General features: G+C 46.6%; 1 long non-coding RNA gene across 2 annotated transcripts; it reads left to right on the top strand.

The window, feature by feature from the left end:
* The first annotated feature begins 15424 nt into the window (after nucleotides 1–15424).
* On the top strand, nucleotides 15425–18570 carry LOC109737951 (uncharacterized). 2 transcript variants are annotated; one of them, XR_002226712.4, is made up of 4 exons: nucleotides 15425–16955; nucleotides 17040–17666; nucleotides 17767–17887; nucleotides 17975–18570. It is a non-coding gene; the product is annotated as an uncharacterized lncRNA (long non-coding RNA). The 2 variants fall into 2 exon arrangements; XR_005773717.3 differs by having other exon boundaries at nucleotides 15546–16955; nucleotides 17767–17892.
* The last annotated feature ends 505 nt before the right edge of the window (nucleotides 18571–19075 follow it).

Genomic DNA, 19075 nt, shown 5'->3' with positions numbered 1-19075 from the left:
TTTAACCGTAAACTCTCCAGTCCTAGTAAGCTTCCAACACAACTGATCGGGCTGTTGAGAAAGCTGAACCTCCATCAGTCTACTCACAAGATGGAGCCAGGCTTCCCAATGGCTTCCGGCTAGCGTCCTCCTGAAGTGAATATTGAGAGGGATGGACTGAAGTACTGTCACAACATAAGCGTCTCTTCGTTGAACAATGCTATAAAGGGACGGATATTGAAGCGCGAGGGGCGTTTCCCCTAGCCATGTATCCTCCCAGAATCTCGTAGTGGTACCGTTTCCGACTATAAACTTTGTCCTATTGAAAAAAACTGATTTAACTCTCATCAGTCCTTTCCAGAAAGGCGAGTCCGTCGGCCTCACTGTCACCTGGGACAAAGTTTCGGAATGAAGGTACTTACTATGCAGAATCTGCGCCCATGTGGCCTCCGTCTCTACAGATAACTTATACAACCACTTACTGAGAAGACATCTGTTCTTGACTTCAAGATTTTCAATGCCAAGACCCCCTTGGTCTTTCGGTCTACAAATAATACCAAATGGTGGTAATATTCATCGTCTTGATGGAACCATGTTGGGGGTTCATCATATTCCACCATGGCCATCGTCTTGTCCAAAGGAAGGACGAAGTCGTCGAGTATCGGCGCGTCATCATATATGGGACCTAGCACCAAATGAGAAGACACAATAGAGGTAGAGGTTAAGTCGTTAGAAATCATAGTGGCCTCACATGCCCTATCAACTATCACACTCTCTCTGTGTGGTGGCTCACTCACTCCCTCAAAGTAGGTGCACTCAATCTCACGTATGGTGGAGTCACTCATCTCACTCAAGTGGTCGGGGTTGTGGCTCTCCTCACATGGGAATTGGGGTAACACATCATATATGGGGCTAGTGGTGAAGTCACTCTCACTCTCAATATGGTGGCACAAGTCACTCAAGTCATCATACGTCGCCGTGGTCGAAGGGAAAATCCCATGCTCTACCATCTCGTCACCGTCGCCGTGGATGAAGGACGAAGATGGCACATCATCACTCTCACCTCCTAAGATGGAAGCATCATCCTTGCTCGTCACCATGCCATTCGCCTCCAAAGCTTGGTCCTCGAATGGCTCCGTAGTCGTAGTCATCGCCGCACCATCTTGAAAAAGAGTCGAAGTAGACTCGGCATCATCAATGCCACAAAGAGGGATGGCGGTGAATTCGAACTTGGGAGCATCGTCTTGGAGCTCGTCGGGCTTGGACATCGTGGTGGTACTAGCCTCATGCTCGCCGTCTTGGAGCTTGGTCTTCGAGAAGTGTGCTTGGGGTGGAGAAGCCTTGGCCTTCATGAGTTTTTGTTCCGCCTTGAGAGCACCAATGTAGTAGTCGTCGAGGGACTTGTAGTTCTCGAGGAAGATAGTCTTGGAGATGTCGTTGTGCAATCCCATCATGAAGTGGAACTTCATCGAAATGAGGTCGTCCACACCGGCTCGTCGCAAGGCATTCTTCATCGCCTTGAAGTACGCGTCGATGGACTTGGATCCTTGGATGGTGTTCTCCAATTGGCGTAGAAGTTGTTCCGTGTAGGCTGGAGGCACGAACTCTCGCCGCATAACTCTCTTCGTCTTGGGCCAACTCATGTCGTAGGTCTTCGAAGGTGTGTGAAGCCACCATGTCTATGTTGGGGAACGTAGTAATTTCAAAAAAATTCCTACGCACACACAGGATCATGGTGATGCATAGCAACGAGAGGGGAGAGTGTTGTCCACGTACCCTCGTAGACCGAAAGCGGAAGCGTTAGCACAACGCGGTTGATGTAGTCGTACGTCTTCACGATCCGACCGATCCAAGTACCGAACGTACGGCACCTCCGAGTTCAGCACACGTTCAGCTCGATGACGTCCCGCGAACTCCGATCCAGCAGAGCTTCACGGGAGAGTTCCATCAGCACGACGGCGTGGTGACGGTGATGATGATGCTACCGACGCAGGGCTTCGCCTAAGCACCGCTACAATATGATCGAGGTGGAATATGGTGGAGGGGGGGCACCGCACACGGCTAAGAGATCAAGAGATCAATTGTTGTGTCTAGAGGTGCCCCCTGCCCCCGTATATAAAGGACAAGGGGGGAGGAGGCGGCCGGCCAGGGGAGGGCGCGCCAGGGAGGAGTCCTACTCCCACCGGGAGTAGGACTCCCTCTTTTCCTAGTTGGAGTAGGAGGGGGAAAGGAAGGGAAGGAGAGAGGGGGAAGGAAAGGGGGCGCCGCCCCTCCCTCCTTGTCCAATTCGGACTAGAGGGGGAGGGGGCGCGCGGTCAGCCCTAGCCGCCCCTCCTCTTCTCCACTAAGGCCCATCTTGACCCATTAAACTCCCCGGGGGGTTCCGGTAACCCCCCGGTACTCCGGTATATATGTCCGAAACTCCCCGAAACCATTCCGGTGTCCGAACATAGTCGTCTAATATATCGATCTTTACGTCTCGACCATTTCGTGACTCCTCGTCATGTCCGTAATCACATCCGGGACTCCGAACAACCTTCGGTACATCAAAACACAAAAACTCATAATACAATCGTCACCGAAACTTTAAGTGTGTGGACCCTACAGGTTCGAGAACTATGTAGACATGACCGAGACACGTCTCCAGCCAATAACCAATAGCAGAATCTGGATGCTCATATTGGCTCCTACATATTCTATGAAGATCTTTATCGGTCAAACCGCATAACAACATACGTTGTTCCCTTTGTCATCGGTATGTTACTTGCCCGAGATTCGATCGTCGGTATCTCAATACCTAGTTCAATCTCGTTACTGGCAAGTCTCTTTACTCGTTCCGTAATACATCATCTCGCAACTAACTCATTAGTTACAATGCTTGCAAGGCTTATAGTGATGTGCATTACCGAGTGGGCCCAGAGATACCTCTCCGACAATCGGAGTGACAAATCCTAATCTCGAAATACGCCAACCCAGCAAGTACCTTTGGAGACACCTGTAGAGCACCTTTATAATCACCCAGTTACGTTGTGACGTTTGGTAGCACACAAAGTGTTCCTCCGGTAAACGGGAGTTGCATAATCTCATAGTCATAGGAACATGTATAAGTCATGAAGAAAGCAATAGCAACATATTAAACGATCAAGTGCTAAGCTAACGGAATGGGTCAAGTCAATCACATCATTCTTCTAATGATGTGATCCCGTTAATCAAATGACAACTCATGTCTATGGCCAGGAAACATAACCATCTTTGATTAACGAGCTAGTCAAGTAGAGGCATACTAGTGACACTCTGTTTGTCTATGTATTCACACATGTATCATGTTTCCGGTTAATACAATTCTAGCATGAATAATAAACATTTATCATGATATAAGGAAATAAATAATAACTTTATTATTGCCTCTAGGGCATATTTCCTTCAGTCTCCCACTTGCACTAGAGTCAATAATCTGGATTACACAGTAATGATTCTAGCACCCATGGAGCCTTGGTGCTGATCATGTTTTGCTCATGGAAGAGGCTTAGTCAATGGGTCTGCAACATTCAGATCCGTATGTATCTTGCAAATCTCTATGTCTCCCACCTGGACTTGGTCCGAGATGGAATTGAAGCATCTCTTGATGTGCTTGGTCCTCTTGTGAAATCTGGATTCCTTTGCCAAGGAAATTGCACCAGTATTGTCACAGAAGATTTTCATTGGACCCGATGCACTAGGTATGACACCTAGATCGGATATGAACTCCTTCATCCAGACTCCTTCATTTGCTGCTTCCAAAGCAGCTATGCACTCCGCTTCACACGTAGATCCTACCACGACGCTTTGTTTAGAACTGCACCAACAGACAGCTCCACCATTCAATATAAACACGTACCCGGTTTGCGATTTAGAATCGTCCGGATCAGTGTCAAAGCTTGCATCAACGTAACCATTTACGATGAGCTCTTTGTCACCTCCATAAACGAGAAACATATCCTTAGTCCTTTTCAGGTATTTCAGGATGTTCTTGACCGCTGTCCAGTGATCCACTCCTGGATTACTTTGGTACCTCCCTGCTAAACTAATAGCAAGGCACACATCAGGTCTGGTACACAGCATTGCATACATGATAGAGCCTATGGCTGAAGCATAGGGACATCTTTCATTTTCTCTCTATTTTCTGCAGTGGTCGGGCATTGAGTCTTACTCAACTTCACACCTTGTAACACAGGCAAGAACCCTTTCTTTGCTTGATCCATTTTGAACTTCTTCAAAACCTTGTCAAGGTATGTGCTTTGTGAAAGTCCAATTAAGCGTCTTGATCTATCTCGTATAGATCTTGATGCCCAATATGTAAGCAGCTTCACCGAGGTCCTTCATTGAAAAACTTTTATTCAAGTATCCTTTTATGCTATCCAGAAATTCTATATCATTTCCAATCAACAATATGTCATCCACATATAAGATTAGAAATGCTACAGAGCTCCCACTCACTTTCTTGTAAATACAGGCTTCTCCAAAAGTCTGTATAAAACCATATGCTTTGATCACACTATCAAAGCATTTATTCCAACTCCGAGAGGCTTGCACCAGTCCATAAATGGATCACTGGAGCTTGCACACTTTGTTAGCTCCCTTTGGATCGATAAAACCTTCAGGTTGCATCATATACAACTCTTCTTCCAGAAATCCATTCAGGAATGCAGTCTTTACATCCATTTGCCAAATTTCATAATCATAAAATGCGGCAATTGCTAACATGATTCGGACAGACTTAAGCATCGCTGCGGGTGAGAAGGTCTCATCGTAGTCAATCCCTTGAACTCGTCGAAAACCTTTCGCAACAAGTCGAGCTTTATAGACAGTAACATTACCGTCAGCGTCTGTCTTCTTCTTGAAGATCCATTTATTCTCAATTGCTTGCCGATCATCGGGCAAGTCAACCAAAGTCCACACTTTGTTCTCATACATGGATCCCATCTCAGATTTCATGGCCTCAAGCCATTTTGCGGAATCTGGGCTCACCATCGCTTCTTCATAGTTCATAGGTTCGTCATGGTCTAGTAACATGACCTCCAGAACAGGATTACCATACCACTCTGGTGCGGATCTCACTCTGGTTGACCTACGAGGTTCGGTAGTAACTTGATCTGAAGCTTTATGATCATCATCATTAGCTTCCTCACTAATTGGTGTAGGTGTCACAGGAACTGGTTTGTGTGATGAACTACTTTCCAATAAGGGAGCAGGTACAGTTGCCTCATCAAGTTCTACTTTCCTCCCACTCACTTCTTTCGAGAGAAACTCCTTCTCTAGAAAGGATCCATTTTTAGCAACGAATGTTTTGCCTTCGGATCTGTGATAGAAGGTGTACCCAACAGTTTCCTTTGGGTATCCTATGAAGACACATTTCTCCGATTTGGGTTCGAGCTTATCAGGTTGAAGCTTTTTCACATAAGCATCGCAGCCCCAAACTTTAAGAAATGACAACTTTGGTTTCTTCCCAAACCACTGTTCATAAGGTGTCGTCTCAACGGATTTTGATGGTGCCCTATTTAACGTGAATGCAACTGTCTCTAGAGCATAACCCCAAAATGATAGCGGTAAATCAGTAAGAGACATCATAGATCGCACCATATCTAGTAAAGTACGATTAGGACGTTCAGACACACCATTACGCCGTGGTGTTCCGGGTGGCGTGAGTTGCGAAACTATTCCGCATTGTTTCAAATGTAGACCAAACTCGTAACTCAAATATTCTCCTTCACGATCTGATCGTAGAAACTTTATTTTCTTGTTACGATGATTTTCAACTTCACTCTGAAATTCTTTGAACTTTTCAAATGTTTCAGACTTATGTCTCATTAAGTAGATATACCCATATCTGCTTAAATCATCTGTGAAGGTGAGAAAATAACGATACCCGCCGCGAGCCTCAACATTCATTGGACCACATACATCAGTATGTATGATCTCCAACAAATCAGTTGCTCGCTCCATAGTTCCGGAGAACGGCGTTTTAGTCATCTTGCCCATGAGGCACGGTTCGCAAGTACAAAGTGATTCATAATCAAGTGATTCCAAAAGTCCATCAGTATGGAGTTTCTTCATGCGCTTTACACCAATATGACCCAAACGGCAGTGCCACAAATAAGTTGCACTATCATTATCAACTCTGCATCTTTTGGCTTCAACATTATGAATATGTGCATCACTACTTTCAAGATTCAACAAAAATAGACCACTCTTCAAGGGTGCATGACCATAAAAGATATTACTCATATAAATAGAACAACCAGTATTCTCAGATTTAAGTGAATAACCGTCTCGCATCAAACAAGATCCAGATATAATGTTCATGCTCAATGCTGGCACCAAATAACAATTATTCAGGTCTAAAACTAATCCCGAAGGTAGATGTAGAGGTAGCGTGCCGACGGCGATCACATCGACTTTGGAACCATTTCCCACGCGCATCGTCACCTCGTCCTTAGCCAGTCTTCGCTTAATCCGTAGTCCCTGTTTCGAGTTGCAGATATTAGCAACAGAACCAATATCAAATACCCAGGTGCTACTGCGAGCTCTGGTAAGGTACACATCAATAACATGTATATCACATATACCTTTGTTCACCTTGCCATCCTTCTTATCGGCCAAATACTTGGGGCAGTTCCACTTCCAGTGACCAGTCTGCTTGCAGTAGAAGCACTCAGTCTTAGGCTTAGGTCCAGACTTGGGTTTCTTCTCTTGAGCAGCAACTTGTTTGCTGTTCTTCTTGAAGTTCCCCTTCTTCTTCCCTTTACCCTTTTTCTTGAAACTAGTGGTCTTATTGACCATCAACACTTGATGCTCCTTCTTGATTTCTACCTCCGCAGCCTTTAGCATTGCGAAGAGCTCGGGAATTGTCTTATCCATCCCTTGCATATTATAGTTCATCACGAAGCTCTTGTAGCTTGGTGGCAGTGATTGAAGAATTCTGTCACTGACACTATCATCCGGAAGATTAACTCCCAGTTGAATCAAGTGATTGCAGTACCCAGACATTCTAAGTATATGCTCACTGACAGAACTATTCTCCTCCATCTTGCAGCTGTAGAACTTATTGCAGACTTCATATCTCTCAATCCGGGCATTTGCTTGAAATATTGACTTCAACTCCTGGAACATCTCATATGCTCCATGACGTTCAAAACATCGTTTAAGTCCCGGTTCTAAGCCGTAAAGCATGGCACACTGAACTATCGAGTAGTCATCAGCTTTGCTCTGCCAGACGTTCTTAACGTCGTCAGTTGCATCTGCAGCAGGCCTGGCACCTACCGGTGCTTCCAGGACGTAATTCTTCTGTGCAACAATGAGGATAATCCTCAAGTTAGGGACCCATTCCGTGTAATTGCTACCATCATCTTGCAACTTTGCTTTCTCAAGGAACGCATTAAAATTTAACGGAACAACAACACGGGCCATCTATCTACAAACAACATAGACAAGCAAAATACTATCAGGTACTAAGTTCATGATAAATTTAAGTTCAATTAATCATATTATTTAAGAACTCCCACTTAGATAGATATCCCTCTGATCATCTAAGATATCACGTGATCCAAATCAACTAAACCATGTCCGATCATCACGTGAGATGGAGTAGTTTTCAATGGTGAACATCACTATGTTGATCATATCTACTATATGATTCACGCTCGACCTTTCGGTCTCAGTGTTCCGAGGCCATATCTGCATATGCTAGGCTCGTCAAGTTTAACCTTAGTATTCTGCGTGTGCAAAACTGGCTTGCACCCGTTGTAGATGAACGTAGAGCTTATCACACCTGACCATCACGTGGTGTCTCGGCATGACGAACTTTGGCAACGGTGCATACTCAGGGAGAACACTTTTATCTTGAAATTTAGTGAGAGATCATCTTATAATGCTACCATCAAACAAAGCAGAATAAGATGCATAAAGGATAAACATCACATGCAATCAATATAAGTGATATGATATGGCCATCATCATCTTGTGCTTGTGATCTCCATCTCCGAAGCACCGTCATGATCACCATCGTCACCGACGCGACACCTTGATCTCCATCGTAGCATCGTTGTCGTCTCGCCAACTATTGCTTCTACGACTATCGATACCGCTTAGTGATAAAGTAAAGCATTACAGGGCGATTGCATTGCATACAATAAAGCGACAATCATATGGCTCCTGCCAGTTGCCGATAACTCGGTTAAAAATATGATCATCTCATACAATAAAATATAGCATCATGTCTTGACCATATCACATCACAACATGCCCTGCAAAAACAAGTTAGACGTCCTCTACTTTGTTGTTGCATGTTTTACGTGGCTGCTACGGGCTGAGCAAGAACCGTTCTTACCTACGCATCAAAACCACAACGATAGTTCATCAAGTTAGTGCGGTTTTAACCTTCTCAAGGACCGGGCGTAGCCACACTCGGTTCAACTAAAGTTGGTGAAACTGACACCCGCCAGCCACCTGTGTGCAAAGCACGTCGGTAGAACCAGTCTCGCGTAAGCGTACGCGTAATGTTGGTCCGGGCCGCTTCATCCAACAATACCGCCGAACCAAAGTATGACATGCTGGTAAGCAGTATGACTTGTATCGCTCACAACTCACTTGTGTTCTACTCGTGCATATAACATCTACGCATAAAACCAGGCTCGGATGCCACTGTTGGGGAACGTAGTAATTTCAAAAAATTTCCTACGCACACACAAGATCATGGTGATGCATAGCAACGAGAGGGGAGAGTGTTGTCCACGTACCCTCATAGACCGAAAGTGGAAGCGTTATCACAACGCGGTTGATGTAGTTGTACGTCTTCATGATCCGACCGATCCAAGTACCGAACGTACCGCACCTCCGAGTTCAGCACACGTTCAGCTCGATGACGTCCGGCGAACTCTGATCTAGCAGAGCTTCATGGGAGAGTTCCGTCAGCACGACGGCGTGGTGATGGTGATGATGATGCTACCGACGCAGGGCTTCGCCTAAGCACCGCTACGATATGATCGAGGTGGAATATGGTGGAGGGGGGCACCGCACATGGCTAAGAGATCAAGAGATCAATTGTTGTGTCTAGAGGTGCCCCCGTATATAAAGGACCAGGGGGGAGGAGGCGGCCGGCCAGGGGAGGGCACGCCAGGGAGGAGTCCTACTCCTACTCCCTCTTTTCCTAGTTGGAGTAGGAGGGGGAAAGGAAGGGAAGGAGAGAGGGGGAAGGAAAGGGGGCGCCGCCCCCCTCCTTGTCCAATTCGGACTAGAGGGGCAGGGGGCGCGCGACCAGCCCTAGCCGCCCCTCCTCTTCTCCACTAAGGCCCATCTTGGCCCATTAAACTCCCCGGGGGGTTCCGGTAACCCCCGGTACTCCGATATATGTCCGAAACTCCCTGAAACCATTCCGGTGTCCGAACATAGTCGTCCAATATATTGATATTTACATCTCGACCATTTCGAGACTCCTCGTCATGTCCATAATCACATCCGGGAGTCCAAACAACCTTCGGTACATCAAAACACAAAAACTCATAATACAATCGTCACCGAAACTTTAAGCGTGCGGACCCTATGGGTTCGAGAACTATGTAGACATGACCGAGACACGTCTCCGGCCAATAACCAATAGCGGAACCTGGGTGCTCATATTGGCTCTTACATATTCTACGAAGTTCTTTATCGGTCAAACCGCATAACAACATACGTTGTTCCCTTTGTCATCGGTATGTTACTTGCCCGAGATTCGATCGTCGGTATCTCAATACCTAGTTCAATCTCGTTACCGGCAAGTTTATTTACTCGTTCCGTAATACATCATCTCGCAACTAACTCATTAGTTACAATGATTGCAAGGCTTATAGTGATGTGCATTACCGAGTGGGGCCAGAGATACCTCTCCGACAATCGGAGTGACAAATCCTAATCTCGAAATACGCCAACCCAACAAGTACCTTCGGAGACACCTGTAGAGCACCTTTATAATCACCCAGTTACGTTGTGACGTTTGGTAGCACACAAAGTGTTCCTCCGGTAAACGGGAGTTGCATAATCTCATAGTCATAGGAACATGTATAAGTCATGAAGAAAGCAATAGCAACATATTAAACGATCAAGTGCTAAGCTAACGGAATGGGTCAAGTCAATCACATCATTCTTCTAATGATGTGATCCCGTTAATCAAATGACAACTCATGTCTATGGCCAGGAAACATAACCATCTTTGATTAACGAGCTAGTCAAGTAGAGGCATACTAGTGACACTCTGTTTGTCTATGTATTCACACATGTATCATGTTTCCGGTTAATACAATTCTAGCATGAATAATAAACATTTATCATGATATAAGGAAATAAATAATAACTTTATTATTGCCTCTAGGGCATATTTCCTTCAGTCTACGCTTAGTCGTGGAAGTTTCTTGTGGCACATTTCACTTGTTCTTCGGGAGGGACTTGATGTAGCTTGAGGTAGTTGTCCATTAGGCGCTCCCACGTGAGATACTCCTCGGGTTCTTGAGTCCCATAGAAAGGAATCTTGTGGTCGTTGTCGAGGTCGTAGTAGCTCGTGGATGTCGGGGACTTGAGCTTGGGGAGCTTCTCTTGAGGTGCTTGTGGGCGAAGATGCCGCATGTCCAAAGGCGAAGATGCCTTGAAGTCGCTTGGCGAAGCTGCCAAGGGAGATGGTGAAGTCGTTGAGCGGTTGTTGGTGTTGAGCTCTTAACCTTCACGTTCTCGTCGGTGGTGGTGTTGATGCTGATGTGACCTTGCCGAAGATGGTAGATCGGAAGGATGTGCACTTGAGTGTCTTCTCGAAGATGAGGAAGATCTCTTGTAGGACTTGATGAGGGCCTTGATCTCTTCCATTTGAGCATCCATCTCGGCGTCGAAGTTGTTGTTCATGGCATCAAACTCGTCATTGTTGTTGTAGACCGAAGGAGGTGTGCTTTGCCTATCCATCACAAGACTCGAGAAAAGGTGAGTAGGAAATGAGATAAACAATACCAAGTTGCCTTTTCCCAAAGTTGAGGATGTATCCCGTTTCACTCAATGTGAAATGAAAGAATAGTGGAATTGGTACCAGACTTGTTCACTCACACCTATCAAGTAAAGCTTATGGAGTAGCTTGGTGAGGATAGTGGCACAAACATTTGATGCAAAATGTTAGCAAGAGTCAATAATGTTGAAAGAGATTCACAAATTCGCAAGTGAAACAAGTAGACCAATAGCAATGAATGGCACACGAAAACGCACACACGGATAGATAAATGGGGCCGTGCAACCAAGGAATGAGCACAAAATGTGGAATCTACGGAAAACACTCCTGTTGCACAACTCAAGAGAGACGCTAGCACGATTGCTCAATAGGCGGATACGAAATGTATCAACTTTCTATCCCAAGTATGCTATTATGTATGGTTCCCGGTGTTTCTCACACAGTGATCCAAGATGATCGGATATGACAATCTTATGCAATGTGGTACGATGCTATGGCTATTGCTTACAAGATCTTTGTTCACTCTCTTGCTTAAAAGATTATTCTTTTTTTTGATATGGCCACAATGCACAAACCAAGATAGCAATTGTGTATGCGATGACAACCTTGTGACACAAGAGATGAGATATGCAACACGAAGATATGGTATGTATCCTATGGGAAGTATGCTCACTAATGTGCACAAGTAACGTTGCCGGCAATACTCAAAGGATAGTCTCAATGGGTAAGTTACGCAAAATGGGCTATGTGGTTATCAATGCAATGGCAAAGTGTAGACAAAGATGTCGTCGAAGTTACCGTCTGTGGTATGTCGGGTGTAAGCAAGGACGTATGTAGATGACGTGGTCGGTGTTGAGTCCTTGGTGAAGATGAGCGTCGGTGATGTCGATGTCGAACCGTTCCTAGTTAGCCGAAACACCCTAGGAAACGATGAACCACAACTCAAATTCTCAAAAGAAAATGTGTCAAAATGTGTCGGGGTTGGTAGCGGTCAAATGGTGGTAGGGTTTAGTGTATTGAATGGGTTTGCGGAAGTTAGGTGGTGGTGGTGGAAGTGGGTATGCGGAGGCGTAGGTGGCGGTGGTAAAAAATGCAGAGAATGCAGTTTCAACAGAGATAGCCGGATGATCCGGGCGGGTCCGGATGATCTGGGTCTAGGTCCGAATGATCCGGGCAGGTCAACTGCGCACGGGGATGGCTCGGGATGAACTCGAGGATTTCGTGGAGTTTGGATGGATTTCGAGGTGGAGATGGTGGGGAAAGGTTAGATCCACTTGCAACACAACAAATTCATGGATCAAAATCAACAAAACTTCATCATACCAACAAATCACAAAAAAAAAATTGGGGGGCTATTTTTGTGGGGATTTTTGAATTAGGATGAAAAACAACAAAATCAAGCTAGAAAACAAAGGAGAAAGACTCCAAAGTCGTGATCAACGTGGCTCATGATACCAAGATGATGTAGGGTAGAACCCTAGGTGCCCGATCTTTCATGAAATGGAGGGGATCCCGCGAAGAACACGAAGAACACGAGGGGAAACATGAGGTAAAACGAGAGGAACACTCAAGAACAAGTCCAATCACACATCCACTAGACAATCAAACACACAAGATCCACAAGGTACATGAACAACAAAGGGAAAGATACAATGTAAAGTTCATCTTCAAGAGGAGGTCTTGAGGGGTTATCCCATGAAGGGGTCTTGAATCCAAGGTGGATCTTCTCCGTAGAGGTGGCGGTCTCTCTCGATGGAGTAGATCCGTATGGATGAGCAAAGCTCCATCTCAAATGAGCTAAACCTGTGCTAACCCTCAAATGGTGGAGGAGGAGGTCTATTTGTAGTCTAAGGGGCGAAGGGGTAAGTTAGGTGGGCGAATGGGTACATGGGCCTCGGCCCGGAGACATGCACGCAGGCAAGGCCGTATGATCCGGATGGGGGTCCGGATGATCCGGGCATGTCCGGATGATCCGGGTCTTCATCCAGATGGTCCTGCTTCACGTAGAGGTTTCACGGGCTCTCTGACTTGCGATCCCGGTGGATTCGAGCATCGGGGATCCGGATTATCTGGACGGAGTCCCGGATGATCCGGCTTCAAGTGAAGCCTTCGGGTGTCTTCGGCGCAGTTATCCGGACGATCCAGGGGAGGGTCCGGATGATCCGGACGGCGGTCCAGACGTCCGGCCTGGCTCCAGCAGCCGCTCCGCCTTCTTCTTCTCCTTTCTCCCGTCTTCTCTTCCATGCCTCCCTCGCGGATGGTGTAGACGTACACTTGCCCTCGCACTCCTCGTCGACATCCGTGAAGTTCTAACAATACCTATGCATGCACACAGGAGAAGTGTCAAGTAGTATACCATCCTCAAAGGGGTCAAGTGAACACGTGTAAAGGAGATGATTCACCTTTATGTATGTGAATTAGATGTCGCACGTGTCACTTGCCAAACAGACACTTGACATGGTGATGTTTGTAGGATGCTCCGCATCAACTTCCAATATTTCTTTAAAAAAGAAGAGAATACCTCTTCTTTTGCTAATACAGTATGTAGTTGCTGAAATAACCTAGCAACTTAGTCTTGGTCTTTCGGTGAAGTAAATTATCCAAAAAAGACCAATCGGTAGCCAACCGCCGCCTTTCCAAAAAGATAGCGTTCCTCTGCCTCTCGCCGGCGCCGTCGTTGGTATGTCTCGTCTCCGGCGGCCTTATGGCCATGGGGGCAGAGTGGATCCCGATCCTTACTGGTGGGAGGGCTCTGTTCTTAGATCTTTTTTTAAGTTTTGTTAGGGTTTGTGTCCTGCTCAGGAAGGCAAGATAATGGCGGCTCCCTGAAGATGGAATAAAGGTCTCCCCGCCTAGCCCCATTCCGGTGATGCGTCTAGCATCGTCAGTGGGCGTGTGGAGGCGTGTCTCTAGCGGATCTGTCTTTGGTGGATTTGCTCGGATCTGTTCGTCGTTCGTCTTTTTTCGTGTGTCTTCAGGTTGAATCCTTCTGATCTACACTCTTCATCGGCGGCGGTTGCTGTTCTGGTGCGTTGGTTTTATGGAGTCTTAGCACGACGACTTCTCGACTGTCTAGTATAACAAGGTTTGCCCGGATCCGGCGAGGGAGGGCTGATAACAGCGGCACACCTTCGGCTCGCTTCAGTGCTTGTAGTCGTCGCTAGGTGGTCTATAGATTTAGATCTAATTTTTATTATTTCTAGTATTCGTTGTACTATTATGATTGAAGATGAATAGATCAGAAGTTTTTGCCCCAAAAAAATATCAAAAACAATCATACTTTGGGCAAGATCTCTAGAAAATTTAACCATCTTCTTTTTCTAAATGTAATCAGAAGTACATCACTATGGGCGGTCTGTGGTCTTTTTTGTGTCTAGTAAATTACTGGAGGCTGATGCGCACTTCGCTATGTTAATTTTCACTGTCGCGTGCTTGCTCCCGCATGAGTGGTTGGGATCTCTTAAGTATAAGGGTGTTGTCGCCTAGCAGCAAGTATTTTTCTCTGTTAGAGTCTCAAGGTTATCAATTTAGTAGAAGTCACCTAGCAAAACAAATTGAGTAGTACCTGCACGGCATGACCCTTGCATGCATGTTTACGACACGGGCCATGGCCCGTCTAGTAAATGGGCCGGCCCATGGCATGTTTAGCATGTTTGGCCTATGTTTTTTTTGTCCTACCAGGATGTTTTTTCGGGCTATATATCAAAAAAATCAGAAAAATTAAAAATAGATAAAACGGGCCATGCCATGCCAGCCTGCCTGCGTGCCCAGTCTTTAGCGTGCCGCGTGCTGGGCACGACCCATTTAGCTCGCTCCATGCCCCTGCCTGCGTGCTAACGGGCCAGCCCAACTGGCATAGCCCAGATGGCCAGGTTGGCCTTACCCGTGCGCCGCATCGCTACCACGGGCACGACTCACCGTTGCCGCATCTTGGCACGACTCACCGTTGCCGCATCTTGGCCGGCGGCGCCGGTTGGCCTTCATCTTGTTAGAGTTAGACTAACCCATAATGGTATGTTACTATCTCTATAGTGGGGAGTAACATATGTGTGGTAACATGCAACACTTTATTTATTAGGTTATAGACTCATCTTGCCTTGATATGTGTGATGTTACTCATATTAGTAGTAGCTAGCCATGTTACCACATGCCTCTCTTTCTTCATTTATTGCTTGCCACATCATCTATTTTATCTAGATATGTGTGATGTTACTACCTATCTTACTCCCATGATGGGTAGTCTTATATTAGTGATGTCTTTTGCCCTTTTGTATTTTAGTCTTTTGGCATCCTCTTGTAGCCTTTTGACATTCCTATATATATATATATGTATATATATGATGGCTTTGGCCTTTTAATAATACAAGTTGCATGTCCATATCACATCTTACCTAGACCAGTCTTCTCAACTATCCGAATCAAACACTGAGAGGAGCTGCAAGCCCTACCATGAGCACGAGAGGGGAGATGTCTCCCCGCCGCTGCCGCCGCCGCACCGCTCTGCCGGCCTCTCTGCCAGACGCCGACGACCTGCTCCGGGAGATTCTCCTCCGCCTCCCGCCACGGCCTTCCTCCCTCCCCCGGGCCTCCCTCGTCTGCAAGCGTTGACGCAGCATCGTCTCCGACCGCCAGTTCCAGCGCCGCTTCCGCGCCCACCACGGCAGGCCCCTTCTCCTTGGCTTCTTCCTCAGGAATCCTTTCTCCTGCCCGTTTGTTCCGATGCTGGATCGACCGGATCGCATCCCCGGCGCTCGCTTCTCCATGCCTGTACACGAGAGCAATCGCGTCATCGACTGCCGCCACGGGCTTGTCCTCTTCCTCAGCCCATGGCCGCCGCGCCGCCTACTTGTGTGGGACCCCGTCGCCCGCGAGCAGCGCCGCCTCATCTCCCCACCTGAGGTGGACAGCAAGCAGATGTTCATCTTCAACGGGGCTGTGCTTCGCCCTGCCCGCGGCCAAGGCTGCAGTTCAAGCCATTTCCAGGTGGCCCTGGTAGCCCGTGACAGAGCATGTACGAGAGTCTCCGTATCCCTTTACTCATCGGAGACTGGGATATGGAGCAACATCAAATCACTGCAGCTGAAATTTTTACCTCTGGAACGAGCCAGTACTATGATTGGGAATTCCCTTTGCTGGTTACTTCCAGTGCATCGTCAAAATGTCATACTTGAGTTTGAGCTGGATAAGCACACCCTAGCTATGACAGAGCTGCCAGCACCTGTAGAACCCTATAAAAAGTTATGGATTATGCCGGCCGAAGATGGTGGGCTTGGCTTCATCCATCTCTCACAATTTCACGCCAAATTATGGAAGAGAAAGCCTGATTCTAATGGTTTGGATGTTTGGGTGCTCAATAGAGCTATTGAGTTTGAGGAGCTCAGACCAACTTGCATTGGATACTCTCTCCTTTACTGGGGTTTGCCGAGGAGAGTAATGCAGTCCTTGTACAGACAGATTCTGGTGTCTTCATGGTTTATCTCCAGTCAACGGGGTTTAAGAAACTTTCCAATCTGAGTGTCTTCTGTCTCCATTATCCATTTGAATATTTCTATCCTGCAGGTAATAGCAAGCCTTTATAGACAACGGCGATAGAGCACACGGGCTCGCGCGCTCCTGTTATCTGAACGGGCAGTACAGGTCGTGGGGTGTGTGCGACTGACAATACCGGCAGCCTGAAGGGAATTTCGAACCCAGTATGAGCTGTAGAGACAACTGACGGCGGCTGGGCGGGGCATGGGTTAACGGAGGTGTGCTAGTGGTACAAGGTTGTGCGGTCGCCCCGGGACCGTCTACTTTCACGGCGAGTAATCGCTCGCAGCTGTGGGGAAAAGTTTTGAAGCGGGGCCATGAGTTCGAGGCGGAGAGCAGAGCGCGTAATTAAACTTGAATACCTTTCCGCGGCGGCGGTAGAGCACTGCTATTAAGCGATTTTGGAGAAGACAGATGAATTCGAGTTCCTTTCAGATCTAGTCCATAGGTAAGTTTCTTGGCCTTGAGAGCTTGATTTGGATCTGACTATCTTCTAGTTTGGATGTTAGATGTGCTTCTGATTCTTCCGCAGATTTGCACCGCTGACTTTGAGTGTGGGGGACGAACTTCTTGACAAGGAGGCTTCCGGTGGATCTGTCGGATTAAGCCGGTGGTTGCACCGATGACAGGGATGTGAGCGCCGCGGTAGCCGTGAGGCCTATGGACCTGAACGACAATGGTACTTGCGAGACTGCCTTTGCGGCGGACTCGGGTCAGTTGGTGCTGAGAGATGATCCACAAACGCCTGGCTGGACAAAAGACGTTCAACGATTTAGCTGCTACTCAGTCGTCTAATTATTGTGTGTTGGCCTTTTAGTGCTGTGGCAAGTCTGTCCATAGTGTGGTTGCTGAATTTGTAATTGGATGTTGCAGGATACCGGTTGGCAGAGCACCCCTGGAGCGGCCGCGGTGCGACGACAGGGTGTGCGGAAGAACTTCAGGGAATTTGCTGAAGAAAGAACAGATATAGTACTTGTTCTGATAGTTGGTAGTTCGTTCGACTCACTAGGAGAAGCATATGGTTATTACAACCTGTACTTGTAGGAAATTCGCTTTTGTGTGAGGTATGTGAAGAGCCGGCTGAACGTCGATCGAACCAAGTGTATGCAGGAAATTGTCTGTGGCTGCTTGGTGAGGCAAACTCAGAATTAGATTATAGGTAACACCATGCCACCTGCTGAAACAATTAGATTATAGCTTGATGAACTGCACTTCATGGTTATATTTTGAATTATACTTGGCACACTGGTACTACCCAGGGAAGCATGACAAATGGTGCAAAGTTGTCTATGGAGTGGAGGTATTTGAAAATGGAGCAGAGATTACATGTGAGTGGTAATTTCGAGCATGCTTGTGTGCTCTACTGCCACTGCCATGCTGGTAATGTAATATGCCTGCAGAATCAGCTGCGTTTTTTTGTCATAAGATGACACATTATGAATAACTGACAATTACCTGTGCTGCTAGGACCTCGATTTCCTGGGCTTCACCAAGATAACAAAGAAGCACATTCTGAAAAGATGAAGCAAGGATGCAATAGATGTGCTGCCAGATCATTTGGCAAACCTGCAGAAGGACCAGATTTTGCTTAACTCTATCAAATTTCGCCATTCGAATTTGTACACACACGTTATGGAGGTTGTAATACTTGGGGACCCAAACACAACATCATACAAGGCAGCAATAGAGCTCATTAAGGCAGCAATGCGGAAGCTGACGCTTCTGCAGTATATGCCGGCAAACAGGACATAGAAGTACAGCTTGTCCTCGGGGTGACCTCCTTCTGAAACCAAGGAAGGAATCCAAATGCTCAAACATGTGCAGCAACCTGCAAAGTTGTATCTCTGCCTGGGCGAGGCTTTCCACCTCCGGTTTGGATGTTTTCTGTGGATCAACTTGAAAATTTTCCTGTTGGGCGAGGGCTCAGTAACCGTGTATGCAATAGCCGAATATTGTTGTCTAGTGTAGCAACCGTGTATTTGTATGTAACAGTACCGTGCTGCTGTATTTGGTTGTGCTGTATCTATGGAACCCGATTAAGGGGAAGTTTTTTCCGTGAGTCTGCACATTTAAATTGTTTTAGAGAAGCACTCATGTATGGGTAAACGGATGAGTGGACACAAATCACTCTCCCACATATATTGATGCGCAGGTTGTTTTATTCACAACTACGCTGTTTTCAGTTTGCCTGGAACATGGATTAGCAAGGTGCCCATCTCTGTTCCAAACTTTCAATCAGTCTTAACTTGTGCGCGTCCTCGAAGGGTGACGGATGCGTTTCTTCAGAAACTCATGTACTGACGGCGGTTCAGAAAGTTTCAGCCGGGAGTAGTAATGTGTTGTGTCTGTTTGATTTTCGCAGTACTAGATTTTTGTTTTTTTTGTTTTTTTGAATAAAAGAGGGTTCTTCTCTTTGTTCAGTTGGGGAAATCGGTCACCAGGGATATGTGACCGTGGACGGAGCTGGCTAACAGAACGAATGCTCACTGTGGGACCCCCTTGTGCTCGCGTGCAAACGTCGTTACCCGTACCGTTTCCCTGGAAATCGTTACCTCAAGTATTGGTACA

The sequence above is a fragment of the Aegilops tauschii genome, chromosome 3, assembly GCF_002575655.3.
Source record: "Aegilops tauschii subsp. strangulata cultivar AL8/78 chromosome 3, Aet v6.0, whole genome shotgun sequence".
NCBI lineage: Eukaryota > Viridiplantae > Streptophyta > Magnoliopsida > Poales > Poaceae > Aegilops > Aegilops tauschii.
This window is presented reverse-complemented; position numbering and strand designations above follow the sequence as displayed.